This window comes from Mandrillus leucophaeus, unplaced genomic scaffold, assembly GCF_000951045.1.
Source record: "Mandrillus leucophaeus isolate KB7577 unplaced genomic scaffold, Mleu.le_1.0 Scaffold883, whole genome shotgun sequence".
NCBI classification, from domain to species: domain Eukaryota; kingdom Metazoa; phylum Chordata; class Mammalia; order Primates; family Cercopithecidae; genus Mandrillus; species Mandrillus leucophaeus.
In genome coordinates this window covers 94,270-108,688 of record NW_012109619.1, presented here as the reverse complement: position 1 = coordinate 108,688, position 14,419 = coordinate 94,270, and the positions used below count along the sequence as shown (strand labels likewise).

The window sequence follows — 14,419 nt, the reverse complement described above, 5'->3', positions numbered from 1 at the left end:
TTTTCCTTGGAACTGGACTGCGATGAGACGTGCTTGCCATGAAAATAACCTACTGTCTTCTCTTTGACCCTTCCTTTCTAGTTTTTGAAGATTAAAGCAGGAAATAATTTTCTTTGAAGATGCTTGACAAAAATTCCCCCCAAAACAAAAACGCATGCTTCCACTTCCCTGATAAAAATTTACTGCAGTTTAGCACCTGAGTCTAGCTCAGTTGGTGGATGAGCTGATTGGTGCATTCACCCCGATAGCCAGGTGAACCCATCTCCTTGAGGAAGCCCATGCATTTTTGGTAGCATGACAGGCCACTGAGAGGTGGAAACGGTGCAAGAACCATGAGATCTCCTGGAAATGCTTCTCCGAAAAGGCAATTTCATGAATGAAGTCTTCCAAGCAAATGACACCAAACTTCCCCAAGTGCTCCTCAATCACTATGTTGTCTGTTAGAGGAATGGTCTTATTCTTGACCTTGGCTTGTCCACGTTTCAAAATGAGTTCCTGGACGAATTTCAAATTTTGAAATCCTCGGGTCCATAAGGTTCCACTAAAAGCAGCATTTTTAGGTTCTGGGGTGTGACATTTACAAAGACACCACTAAAATTTTTCCTTAAGTGAAGTCTTGCAATGGGTTCTCTGCACCAGTAAACTCACGCCATCAATCCTTTCCATGCCTACAACAAAGGCCAAGGAATGTTTATCTGGCAATTCCAAGGTGTGAGGTTTCACTTCTAGCCGTCTGAGATGCACCTTGTCACATCTCTGCCTTCAGGAATCATGCAGGAATGATTCCAGTTGCTTAAACCTGAGCCCTTTTCCTTTCCTGTGCTCCTTTGCCAAAATGCCTGCTTTGCCTGGGTGGCTATGAGGGCTTCATAAGCCTCCCTCTTTTTCAGGAGATTTTCTGGAGCCAAAGGGATTTTTCTTTGGTCTTGTTTTGCTGTCTTTCTTGTGTTGCAGCTCAAAAATCTTACACATTATAAATTAACTACACATTTAAAAAATTGCATTATATAATATGTATATAAAAGAACATAATATATATGTATACTATAAAATATGGTAATAAAATGAACAGCTGCTAAGCCACCACTCAGCCTAAGAAATATCAAAATCCTGGCATTTACTTTTGTATTGCTGTCCATTAAATTCCTCTATCTAATCCAGCAGGGAGTCACAATATGTTATTAAATTTTGTATTTGTCATTACCTTTCTTTTAATTTTATACATTTATCACTCACATGTATACATCCCATGCAATACAATGTTTAATGTAGGTTATTTTTTAAACTTTATATAAACATTTTAGTATTTACGTTAATTGCTTTTTCACACAACATTAAATATAGTACAAGTGTCCAAGCTTTAGTGTTTTGCTATAATTCATTTTTTAAGCAATAAAAATTATATTGTCTAAATATTTCACATTTTATTCATCCATCTTCCTGTTGATAGACATGCAACATATTTCTTCTTAGTTTCTGCTTCTGTCAATATTATCACTCTGAATATTGTGTACAGATCTGTTCTATACACACATGGTTTCCCTAACATATATCCCTAGGAGACAAAATTCCTGTACAAGGTCATGCCACATTATTTTTAAATTTTTAAAGCAATACATACTCTTTAACCCTATCTTCTATAATGCATATTTTTCTCAGATTTTTTTTACATGAGTATTGCAGTTTATTAAAAGAAACTGTAGGCAGGAAGAAATGTGAAAAATGACCCGGTCTGTCTAGGTCTCCCAAGCAGAAAACTGGGGCTGTTACATCAATGCATGGATTGTATTTAATTCGATGAGTTTTTACTACTGTCTGTATCTATGCAATATCACCCAAAACAAGATGTAGATAGAATATTTCCATCACCTCAGAAAGTTTGCCTGTGTCCCTTTGAAGTTGATCCTTTTTTCCACCCACTGCAACTTTCTGACTTTTAATCCCTTAGAGTAATTTTGTCAAAAAGTTGCCCCTTACATAAAGTATATATGAACTCGTGTAGTTTATGTTATTTAGTATCCGGCTTCTTTTAACTTATTTTTTGACTTTTATCTATCATTACATCAATTAGTAGTTCCTTCCTTTCGTATTGCTAAGTATTCTTTCACTAAATAAATATGACAAAATATTTTGACAGATGCAGAAGGATTATTGATGTAAGTTAATTAATGTAATATCCCAGTTACTTGTGATGCTGAGGTGGGAGGATCACTTGTGCCCAAGATGTCAAGGCTGCAGGGAGCCACAGTTGTACCATTGCACTTCAGCCTGGGTTACAGAGCAAGACACTGTCTCATAAATAATAAAAAGGCATTATAAGAGCCCATATTATATAAATGTTCAACAGATTTGTTTTGTTATTTCTAATATTTTAATCAAAATAAGTGGTCCACATTTAGTACTACCAAGGTAATATGTGGAGACTGGTAATTTTAGTTAATTTTAAGATGAGAAATTCTCTTCATTCATTGATTTTTTTGAAGTATCTATTATGGTTTAGGTGATGAGAAAATGTACATAAACAATAAATAACAATCTTATTAATTTTATAGTACTTGAATTTGAAGTATGGTATTTGCTGATAATAAAAATAAACTCTTGATGCTCCATTGATGAGAATTGTTTAATTCTCATCTCTTTTATATATTCTTAAGGATATATTAAAGGCTCATCTACATAAATTAAGAACATTTAACATCCTCTGGAATCATTGTGAAAATAAATGTCTTTGATTTCCTAGTAGCTATGTAACTCACAAAAATAAGAGAAAGTAAATTTTAAATAAATTTGTATCTACAAATTGATTTATATTTGTACTATCTGAGGACATAGCAATATTTCATAAATCAGATATCAATGATAAAAATATGTATTCCATATATAAAGCTTTAAAAGTAAGGTGTTGCATTGAGATTACTTTCTACACATACCCTCTTCAAAGATGTTTAATATTTCACACTTAAATGAAGACATACAAATGATACAGTTAACACACTCTCTCTCTCTTTCTCTCTCACACATACACGTATATACATGTTCTTTTTAAAATTCAGAATACTAATAACAAATAAGTCCTTGAGGGGAAAAAAGTAAAAAAAAAAAAAAAAAGCTCTTTATATGCCAAATTAGTGAGAAAATGTTCAGCTATTTTTTTTCCTCTTTTTTTCTTTTATACAGAGAAACTCAGGTATAAACTTCTAGCAGCATTTTGATCAGATTTAGAAAATAGTTGAAAGAGGAAGAACAAAGGGAGATGATAGAAATGGCAGAAAACTTAAGGCATCTTTGGATGAAAAAATAACCTGAATCAAGAAAATGTAATTTTTGATGGTGATTACACTTTGAAGAAAATAAAGTGGATTGAGGAGACAGATATGACTGGGCAGGAAATTAGATAGGGTGGACAAGATGGTCTCTCTAAAAGGGGCTATTGAGCTGATACTTGAATGACAAAAAGGAGCAGGCTATCAGAAGTTATGAGTCAAGTGTTTTTCAGGAAGAGGAAAAGAAAAAATAATGGAAATAGGGATAACCCATTAGAGAAAATGTGAGAAGGCTTCCATGGTTGGAACAAAATGAATAAGGGTAAGTTTCAGAAGAAGAGAGTAAAGACAGGAAAATATAAGGTGGGAGGAGATAAAGAGTTTGAGTAATGGGAAATAATCATTGGGTTTTATGCTGGATAATATCTGTGATCTGAATTAGAATGTGAAGATTACTGCAGCTGTCTTGCACGTCATCAATAGTTTTGGGGAAAAGGGAATGTTTTAGAACTGTTCGCAGGTTACTGGAAAGTTTATGTAAAAGATGTTAGATACTTTAGTAGGATCCAGGGAGTACTGTTTTAAGAAATAGTCCAGTTTGGATACTTTCTGAAAGAATAAATAGCAAGATTACATAAGGTTACAATGACTGGAAGGATCAAGGAGAAAGCCTAGTGTTCTGGTCTGAGAAACTGGGTAAATTGAAGTAGTATTAACTATGTTGTATGAAACACACAAAAGCAATTTGTGAGTGGAGAAACACCAGAATTTAATATTCAAAATTCAAGGCCAAATATTGGAATTAATAAATTAATCTCAGTGATGAAAACTTTGTCAAGTTATGCTACTGACATTAAGTGATGATAAAGTGTGTCTGAGGAGAAAAAAATAAATAAATTCACCTATTGGGAAAGTGTTGTTTGAGAAGAGAAAAATGACAAGAACTGAAAACAGTTGTTCTCCATCACTTTGTGGTCTGGAGTAGACAGAAGAGCAAAGGTACAAAGAGTCATCAGCTGGTAATCCTTGAGGGATACTGAGAGAGTGTGGTAACATGGAAACCAATGCCAATATTTCTAGAATAAGAGTGTTAACTGTGTGAATGCTGCTGGGAAAGTTGAATATGGGTAATAGACTTGAATAGACAATATGGTGCACATTGGTGACCCTATAATAAATTTCAGAGGTGTAGTGACAAGGATGAATGGAGGAGATTGAAGAGAATGTGCAGTGGATGAATGGGGAAATTGTTTCTGAGTCCTTTAAAAAAAAATTATTCTAAAAGGGGACAATATTTACTTGGTAGTAGTCAGAGAAGTATCGTGTTCAAGAATATGGGACCTATTATAGCAAGTGATATGTAAACAGTAATGTGTTTCCAGATTATTTTTCCAATCAAAAACAAGGTGGGAAACAACTTTCTAGTTCACAAAGTAATTAATGTAATTAATAGATTCTTATTATAATGAAATACATTTAAAAAGTCGGCATTCCAAGAGAGAGTATTTTCAACAAATTTATTTTTATGTTTTTATTTTTAACAATAATAGTTAACATTAATAAAGTAACTGCATTATTTTCTTATGTTTTGGCTGATGGGGTTCTTTGAATTTTTCAAAAGTCTATTAATTGAAGACTTCCCCTCAACTCCCTCACCATATTCTAGGAAGGATAGATAAGTATAGGGATGTACATATTTCATTGTTATTACATCATGTCCTGGTCTGATCAAGTATTTCTTTTAAAGTACTGCTAAAACTTCTCTACATTTTATAATTGAGGTGAATGTCAGCAATTTCATCACATTAATGTCTTTCGTTATTAAATGTATTATACTGAGATGTGTGATTTCTGTATCCTCTAATAGAAATATTTCTAATAGCAAACACTTCTCTTTTTATAGAGTCAGAATCAAGATTTGTTTCCTCCACCTTGTTGAAACTTACGCAAATATCTCTCGAATAAATAAATTGGCCGAAACTTTGTGGAAGTTTGACTACTTCATAATTGTTTATGAAATACCTCTATTTTCTACCAGACGCAGTCAAGAGTGTCACATAATAATGACTAGAAGGACCTCTGTCATGTAAGGCAGAAATTTTCTTACTTCTCATGTATTTTGGTCTGTTTTGTGTTGCTATAAAGGAATACCTGTGGCTGGGTAATTTATAAAGAAAAAGGTTTATTTGGTTCACATCTCTAAATAATCTATAAAATGGAATATTGGCCGTCTGCGTCTGGTGAGACGCCTTAGGCTGCTTCTATTACAGGTGTTACTAAGAAATAATTTTTAGGCAGCTAGACTTTCCTTTAATAAAAAAGCAACTCCCAAACCATGTCTTCTCTATCAGAAAGGGGCTTGAATAACCAGACCTGAAAGCACTGATATGCAAATATCAGCAGCTAGAAGCCAGGTCCACCCAATATGGTGGCTCCCTCCCTCTTTTCCTTATCACCAGGTGTTCCAGGTGTCATGCCAGCCTCCAGATAAAACCACATGTGTGGGACGGCCAGTCTTTTTACAGGCTGTGTAGAAGGCACACCTGGTCAAACCAATCCACTAGTCCCTGTGTAAATCAATCACCGCCTCCTCCAGCCTCTGTGCAAAACCAGTTGCATTCCACCAAAAACCAGAGATCCTCTTTTGAGTTTTCTCAACATGAGGACACCATTTCTCTCGCTTTTCTTCTCTTTCCATTAAACTTTCTGCTCCAAAACCCACTCGTCATGTGGGGGTATATGTCCTGAATCCTTTCTCGGCCAAGACCAAGAGCCAGGGTATATACCCCAGACAACAGAGACACTTCACTTCCACTCAGGGCAGAAAGCAAAGAAAGCCAGTGTGTGCAGAGATCACATAACAAGAAAAGAAGAGAGAGAGCAGGGAAGCTCCAGGGTTTTTTTTAAAACAACCAGCTCTCAAGGGAATTAATACAGTGAGAACTCATTCACTCCCCCCACCCAAAGAATGCTGTTAAACTACCCATAAGGGATCTGGCCCATAATCCAAATACCTCTCATTAGACCCCACCTACAACATTGGGAATCAAATGTCAACATGAGGTTTTGAGGGAACAAACTTGCAAACCATAGCACCAAGTCACAAAACGCTACAGCGGAGATGGAGAATTGAAGATAGAGATTAGTCATGTGAGTGGACAGTTCTGGAGCCAATGAGTGAGAATAGGATCAAGGACACGAGTCAAAAAGCTGGTCTGAAATAGAAATAAGTACAGGCCATCTTTTGTAACTAATGAGAGGAGAGTTTATGGGTAGAGATACAGGTAAGTATGGAAATTTGATGGTGAGAAGTGGAGGAAATTATCTTCTGAAAGTTTCTATTTACTCATGGACGTTTGAATAAATACCATAAACTCAGAGTAAGAAAAATGCATAAAATAGGATGGTTGAAAAGAAGAACAAAGGTGAAATTTTTATTTCAATTCGTGGAGAAAACAAAGCACATATTCTAAGAAATATGGGAAGATTAGCATTGTATGGAGTGCCCGATTTCCACTTGGATTTTGCTTTATATATGTAAAATGAGACCAATTGAGATTTTTGCATTTTTCTCAAGCTTCTCAGAGCCACCAGGTTGAGGCAAGAGGATTGAGTTAAACCAAGGTAGAAGTTGTAAAAAGAAGAGCGTAGTATTCAAGACTGTATGCAAAGAAGTAATTCTGGAGGTGACATTTATTTGATTTTTAAATTTCTTGAAAATAGTTATTTAAAGGGAAAATATTTATTTAGCAAATAATTTTAAACTGCTTCTTGGTATCCAGTCAGATGGTTAATGATGGAAATGAATTTCAAGTTCTATATTTCAGAGGTGATCTTCTAAAAGTATGAATATATGTTCTGCCTAGTTTCATGGTTACCTGTAAGAGATCTATTATTCTATCTCTAGTTATTAATACTAAAATTTTAAAATTGACCTTGCATTGTAATTAAACTTTATAACTCATTTACCTTATATTGTAATTAGCTTGAGACTTCTGGAAACAATTATTTCTTGACATAGATATTCTAATCTAGTCATAGTTACCACATTTATTTAGATACACATGTACATTCTCTCCTGATACAATCACTATTAATATAAACTCATTGTTCTCTATTAGGCCTTTCTCAATCATAGTATGAGAAATTCAGCTTTCAAAATTTTAGACACTTTTAAATACATAACCTTTTTAATGACTTTGGTTATGGATGATACAATTATGCTTTACCTGAAGTATCTGAAATGAACTTTGCTAATCATATGTATTTTAAGTTTCTTCATCCAAAGATCATATCTTTCTCCATTGGGCTTTTTTTTGAAATCCAAGATGTCAAAACCAATACGTGAAACTATTCAATTTCCTTCTCTTTGACCAAACAGTTCATTCTTTTGAAGCATAATCTAACCAATATAGTAATTTCAACATCATGTCTCTAATTTCTAGAACAGTGTAAAATTATATAAATCAGATTCTCACATGTTACTGAATGATGCTTCCTACAGTGATCTCCCTTGACTGTTAATGCCTCCCAACAAGTACCTTCCTGCAAATTTTACAATTTGTCAAAAAAATGAATAAACTCTTCTTCTAAGTGAGAAGTCAGCAAAATGCCCACATAACACGCAACTTTTGTTTTATTTTATTTTTGGTCACCATGAAAAATTTCAAAACGTTTCTCAAGAATGAACAGGAACTAACACTTTTTGAGCACTTATTGAATATTGTACTATCAAGACAATATTTTATGTACTATTTTGGGATTAAAAAATAAAGTTTTAAAAAGATCAGACTGGTTATTTTAATAGAGGTGAATAGATGTTTACTATTTATACTCTTATACATGTCACTGATGTTCCTCTAATAGGTGAGAAAAGAGTGAGTTACCTTTTCATCTCTTCCAACTATTGCCTGGTTTTAGTTTCATTCAAGCTTTCAAATTATTTTTCTTTTAATTCTATACTTTCCCTAAAGATATATAAATGTTATCTGAAGCAGTGTTAGTCCAATGTAAGTTACTCTGCCATTATTAGAACCAAAGCCTCTCCTAATACTTAAAATTTGTTTAGTTTTTATGTTATAAATTCACCTAAAAAATAAATAATGGAAAATTTTATATCAAAATAAAGTATTTAAGTTTAAGCTTCTTTATCTTAGTTATTTCTTAGAATAAAAGGTAGTTTGGGAAACAATTTTACAAATACAATATTGAAACAATGTTTTTGCTAGTGTTTTTCTAATTACTTTCATAGAAAGTATTCCATACGTATAAACAATTAAAATGAAATTCATTTAATTTGTGATTTCCTAGATAATTTTACATAAGCCTATTTAATTTTTTCAACAGAAAAATGCTACTTCAAAATCTGACTAAATCTGAAAAGCATTGCAGATGGTAAGACATGATAACTTGATTATTATCATCAATATTTTAATGACATCTAACAGGAGCATGTGCAAAAGACGAATGAATGTTCACCTGAAAAAGTATTGAATATTTTCTATGATCATAATTTCTATGATTATCATTGAATAATTAATTGAGCTACCCACTTGAATAAGTCATGTTGCTTCCTAGAAAATAAAACAAGGGGACGGGCGCGGTGGCTCACGCTTGCAACCCCAGCACTTTGGGAGGCTGAGGCAGGTGGATCATGAAGTCAGGAGTTCAAGACCAGCCTGGCCAAGATGGTGAAACCCCGCCTCTACTAAACATGCAAAAAAAAATTAGCCATGCATGGTGGCACACACTTGTAATCCCAGCTACTCCAGAGGCTGAGGCAGAGAATTGCTTAAACCTGGAGGAGTGGAGGTTGCAGTGAGCTGAGATCATGTCACTGCACTCCAGCCTGGGTGACAGAGCGAGACTCCGTCTCAAAAAAAAAAAAAAGAAAGAAAACAAGAAAAGAAAAAACCCACCTTATCTGTTAATTTAATTTTGCAGAGGCGTCATCACTTCACTTCTTGATTAAGAAATTTCAAAGTGATATAAAAATTACCCAAACATTCTTTAGAATTTGTATATTGTATATAATAGATACACTGTAAATAATCTATTTCTACTTTTCTTGTCATTTCTACAGCAAGTTTATATTTTCTGGGTTCTTGATTCTGGTACATTTAAGTATTTTCATATAATTTAATCCAAAATACAGAAGAATGTATTTAATATTTTGGTACTTATCAAGTTACTAAACTTTAAGGGTTTTTCATTATTATATACAAGGTCACAGTATTATTGTGTCCTCCGTTTATGACATATTCCATCAACTTTTCTAAGTAAAGATTGATCTCCATCCTCTGCCTGCCATCTAGATTGTCAGATATATGGTTTTATTAGGATTGACCTGTCAACCATGAGATGTTGTCAGTCACAACCCTGGAAAATAAAAATAGTTTCTATTTTTCCAGAGTTCTAAAATGTGCTCAGGCAAATCTTGTATCATGTATGCCCAATTATAACAGATTTCTCAATGACCATTCATTTTTTGTTCATGGCCAATACCCTTAAATTTAAACAAATATTTATAACACAGCAGGTATACATATCTTTGGTTAAATATAAAAAGACTTCCTCTAGAGTATCCCATGTAATGTAGCACTTCGAATAAGTTATTCTATGTGATAAAAGTTATATTGTGAGAATAATTGCTCCTGTATGCTAGGATATATATACATTTTTTTTTCTATTTTATTCCATTAGAAGTTTAAATCTTTGTAGAAATTATTGTTTGTGTTTGATGGAAAACCCTGTAGCTATATATCCAGTCTTAAAATGCATTGCTTTATTCCTACGGTAATTAGTTACTATCTATTAGCACAATACATACAAATAATTATGCTAGATTTTATGAGACAAAAACAATTTAAAATGATTTTTAAAAGCATATTTCCTGTTTGTGGAATACATAATTTAATAAATAGATACTTCTCCAATGCTTCTTAAATCTTCTCTGGTGAAAATTGACCTTTACAATGTCTGTCTTATGTAACCAACAGCATCAAATAAAGGTATGCTGCTGTTTTTCATAGCCTAAAGACTGAAGTCTATCATCTTTTCCTACCTCCTTTTGGATTTTCTCATTCCTTTCTAATATCTTTAGCATGCTCATTCTTTCTATAGTTACCTATAAACAAAATCACATGCGTAAGTCTTAGTGTCTATTGCAGCTCCTCTTCATTTGCTTCTTTTACTAGCTAGGCAGACAGTGCCAGGTCGTCAATCTTCCACAATGCCCAAGCAAGCCTCGCCTCGGTTCTCTTCCCAACCCTACCTCCTGGTTAGGCTTCTGGAAAGAGTAATTCTAACCCAGCAAAAGAGCATGAAAAACTTTCAAATCATGTATTTAGACAATTCTTGCAAATGATTTAACATTTGCTGGAATTCTAGAAAAAATATAAAATACTTTGTATTTTTAAGGATATAGGATAGGGATTTACTGTCTTTCTTTTATGCTTTACTTGGTTTTATTGTTCCGACTGAAGTATGTACGTTGTGGCCAGGTATTGGCTAGGAGTCCTGTTTGAGGTGAGATTTAGGAGACGTAAAAGAGTTAGAGCATCATGAAAGAAGGTCATGCCTTTTTTTGTTGTTTTGCCCTGTTTTTGTTTTTGGTTTTTTTTTGGTTTTTTTCTGAGACGGAGTTTCACTCTTGTTGCCCACCTCCCGGGTTCAAGTGATTCTCCTGCCTCAGCCTCCCAAGTAGCTGGGATTACAGGTGCCTACCACCACACCTGGATAATTTTGTATTTTTAGTAGAGACGGGGTTTTGCCGTGTTAGTCAGGCTCGTCTCAAACGCCTGACATCAGGTGATCTGCTCGCCTCGGCCTCCCGAAGTGCTGGGATTACAGGCACGAGTCACCATGCCTGACCAGGTCATGGTATTATTGTTGACATGAGCAAAGAAGTAATGGCTGAGCAACCAGAGTTCACTCTGTCTTTATTGTCCAGAATTAGTATGCCTGGTTTCAAAAAATGTGAGATGGAATAATCATGATGTGGCCTCTACTTATTAATCCACTTTCTTATTTTGCTGTTTTTCATCAGCTTCCACCTTTTCTTACACATACACTTGCATTCTTGGATTATAGAATTGTTAATACTTCCCCATCATCGTGACGCTTCACACGTCTCTAAACGTACGTTTATTTTTGCCACTTAAACAAGATCCCTTATTCTTTCAACTTAAGGATCTTCTGTGTATTCTGTCAACTCAGCTCAGAAATTATCCTCTCTATGAAAATTTGTTGCCACATTTTTTCACCTTAATATACACTTTCTATCATTTGCCCATAATTATAATATTACATGTATACTAGTGTTACATGTATACATGTAATTATATCTGTCTTATCAGGCTGTTATCACAGTATGAAAGGTTTTTGAAAGCAGAAATTGTATTTTATTCAGCAATGTATCAGAAACTAACAGATGTTTTACATAAGATGTCCAATAAATATTATTCAGTCAGCACAACTGGTTGACTAAATGCATATATGGAATGGCAGTTTTCAAACAAATACAGACTAGAGGACAGAATATTGACTTTAAAAATGACTGTCCTTCCTTTCCAAATGGAATATTGCCAAGATGGTACTCTCATACCCCTGAATTATGAATTTAATGTGTCTTTATTATTATATTTAATAAATAGTATCTATTATGTATAATTTTATAAAATAAACATACTTTTAATATCATTCATTCAAAGAATATAGGTGGAAAACATGGCTCTTCTCTGGTTGAGAACAATCTCTAACTATATAAAGGATACAGCCTGGTAGAGAAGACTGTAATAGAGACTCCTATGGCTTGCAAAATTAACAGTTATCTAGGTTATCTAGGTGGCCTTAGAGTTTGAAAGACTGAAGAGGTACTAAGCATCAGTATGATTTAGCATCTTTAAAATAGTACTAGTGTTAAGAGATTCAAACTTTGTTCAACCCCCACTTATGAGTGAGATCACGCAGCGTTTGGTTTTCTGTTGTTGTGTTAGTTTGCTGAGAATGATGGTTACTAGCTTCATCCATGTCCCTGCAAAGGACATGAACTCATCCTTTTTTATGGCTGCATAGTATTCCATGGTGTATAAGTGCCACGTTTTCTTTATCCAGTCTATAATTGATGGGCATTTGGGTTGGTTCCAAGTCTTTGCTATTGTGAACAGTGTTGCAATAAACATACGTGTGCATGTGTCTTTATAGTAGGATGATTTATAATCCTTTGGGTATATACTCGGTGATGGGATTGTGGGTCAAATGATATTTCTAGTTCTAGATCTTTGAGGAATCGCCACACTGTTTTCCACAATGGTTGAACTAATTTACACTCCCACAAACTGTGTAAAAGCATTCCTATTTCTCCACATCCTCTCCAGCATCTGTTGTTTCCTGACTTTTTAATGATCACCATTCCAAATGGCATGAGATAGTATCTCATTGTGGTTTTGATTTGCATTTTTCTAATGGCCAGTGAGCTTTTTTTCATATGTTTGTTGACTGCATAAATGTTTTCTTTTGAGAAGGGTTTGTTCATATCCTTGGCCCACTTTTTGACAGGGTTGTTTGTTTTTTTCTTGTAAATTTGTTGAAATTCTTCGTAGATTCTGGATATTAGCCCTTTGTCAGATGGATAGATTGCAAAAGTTTTCTCCCATTCTGTATGTTGCCTGTTAACTCTGATGATAGTTTCTTTTGCTGTGCAGAAGCTCTTTAGTTTTAATTAGATCCCATTTGTCAATTTTGACATTTGTTCCCATTGCTTTTGCTGTTTTAGTCAGGAACTCTTTGCCCAAGCCTATGTCCTGAATGGTATTGCTTAGGTTTTCAGGAGTTCGAGACCAGCCTGGCCAACATAGTGAAACCCTATCTCTACTAAAAATACAAAAGAAAAAAAAGTTAGGTGTGCATGATGGCAGGTGCCTGTAATCCCAGCTACTCAGGAGGCTGAGGCAGGAGAATTGCTTGAGCACAGGAGGCAGAGATTACAATGAGCAAAAGTTGCATCACTGCACACCAGCCTGGGCCACAGCGTGAGACTCCATCTTAAAAAAAAAAGAGAAAAAAAGAAGAGAAAAGAAAAAAAAATGTAGAAAAAGATGCTGCATGTTTTGAAATAGGATGGTTGCTCTGATAAAGGGGAGTATGTGCCCTTCTACAAAGCACTGAGAGAAAAAAAAAAGCAAAACACAATCTCTAAAAATATAAAACAAGAAGTTTTTGCATTAATCGAATCAAATCATGCTACTGGCAAAGCAAAACAAGACTGGGTCAGGATGCCTTATTGATAACTGGTTGATCAAAAGGAAAGAATTATCATTCATAATTTATCTTGATCTCAGTTTGCACTATTTGATTATTCTTAACATTCCTAGTTCTTTATACTCATTTTGCTACAGGATTCTCTTCTCCCACAGTTTTGAATACTCCACTGTGTCTGTTAGCTTTGTGACCTTAACATTCCAGTATAGCTCTCCTTGCAAATTGCATTTATCTTTAGAAGTATGAAACTAATTTTCTCTAGCCCTAGGCCATCAAAAGTCCTCCATATGTGGGACCAGCCTCTTCCACTGTTACCAGGGGAGAGGAGGACAGAACACTGAAATATTTAGATTGTCCCAAAAAAAAAGCTATGTTTCACGTACAACTTTATGTTTTTATATTTGGGGGAATTTTTTTCTCAAGTATTTTAAGACAGCAGGCAAAAAAAGAAATGTCAGATTTCAGGATACTTCTTTCATAACAAGATAGACAAACATTCTCTGTTGGATAACACTGCAAAGAATTTATGTTTTTATATTTCTACCTAATTTTCTTCATATCTTGTTAGCTCCTAATATTTTGTTTACAGCTTAAAAAACTGTCAACTGTCAAGAGTTGACAACATACATCATTTGGAAGAATAAACCATTATATTGCCTTACAGGAAATATATGGTTATATTGGGGGAATGCACCCCCAATATTTTAACGTAGGTTCTTTCTATTTTCCGTAAGTGTCAGTTGGCTGAGAAATAAAGAGAGACAGTACAAAGAGAGGAATTTTACAGCTGGGACGCCGGGGGTGACAGCACATATCGGTAGGACCATGATGTCCGCCTGAGTCTCAGACCAGCAAGTTTTTATTAAGGGTTTCAAAAGGGGAGGGGGTGTAAGAAC

At 34.5% G+C, this 14,419-nt stretch overlaps 1 pseudogene; it reads right to left on the bottom strand.

Moving 5' to 3' along the window:
* Window positions 1–202: 202 nt before the first annotated feature.
* Window positions 203–963, bottom strand: LOC105531409 (annotated as a pseudogene).
* Between the last annotated feature and the right edge of the window lie 13,456 nt (window positions 964–14,419).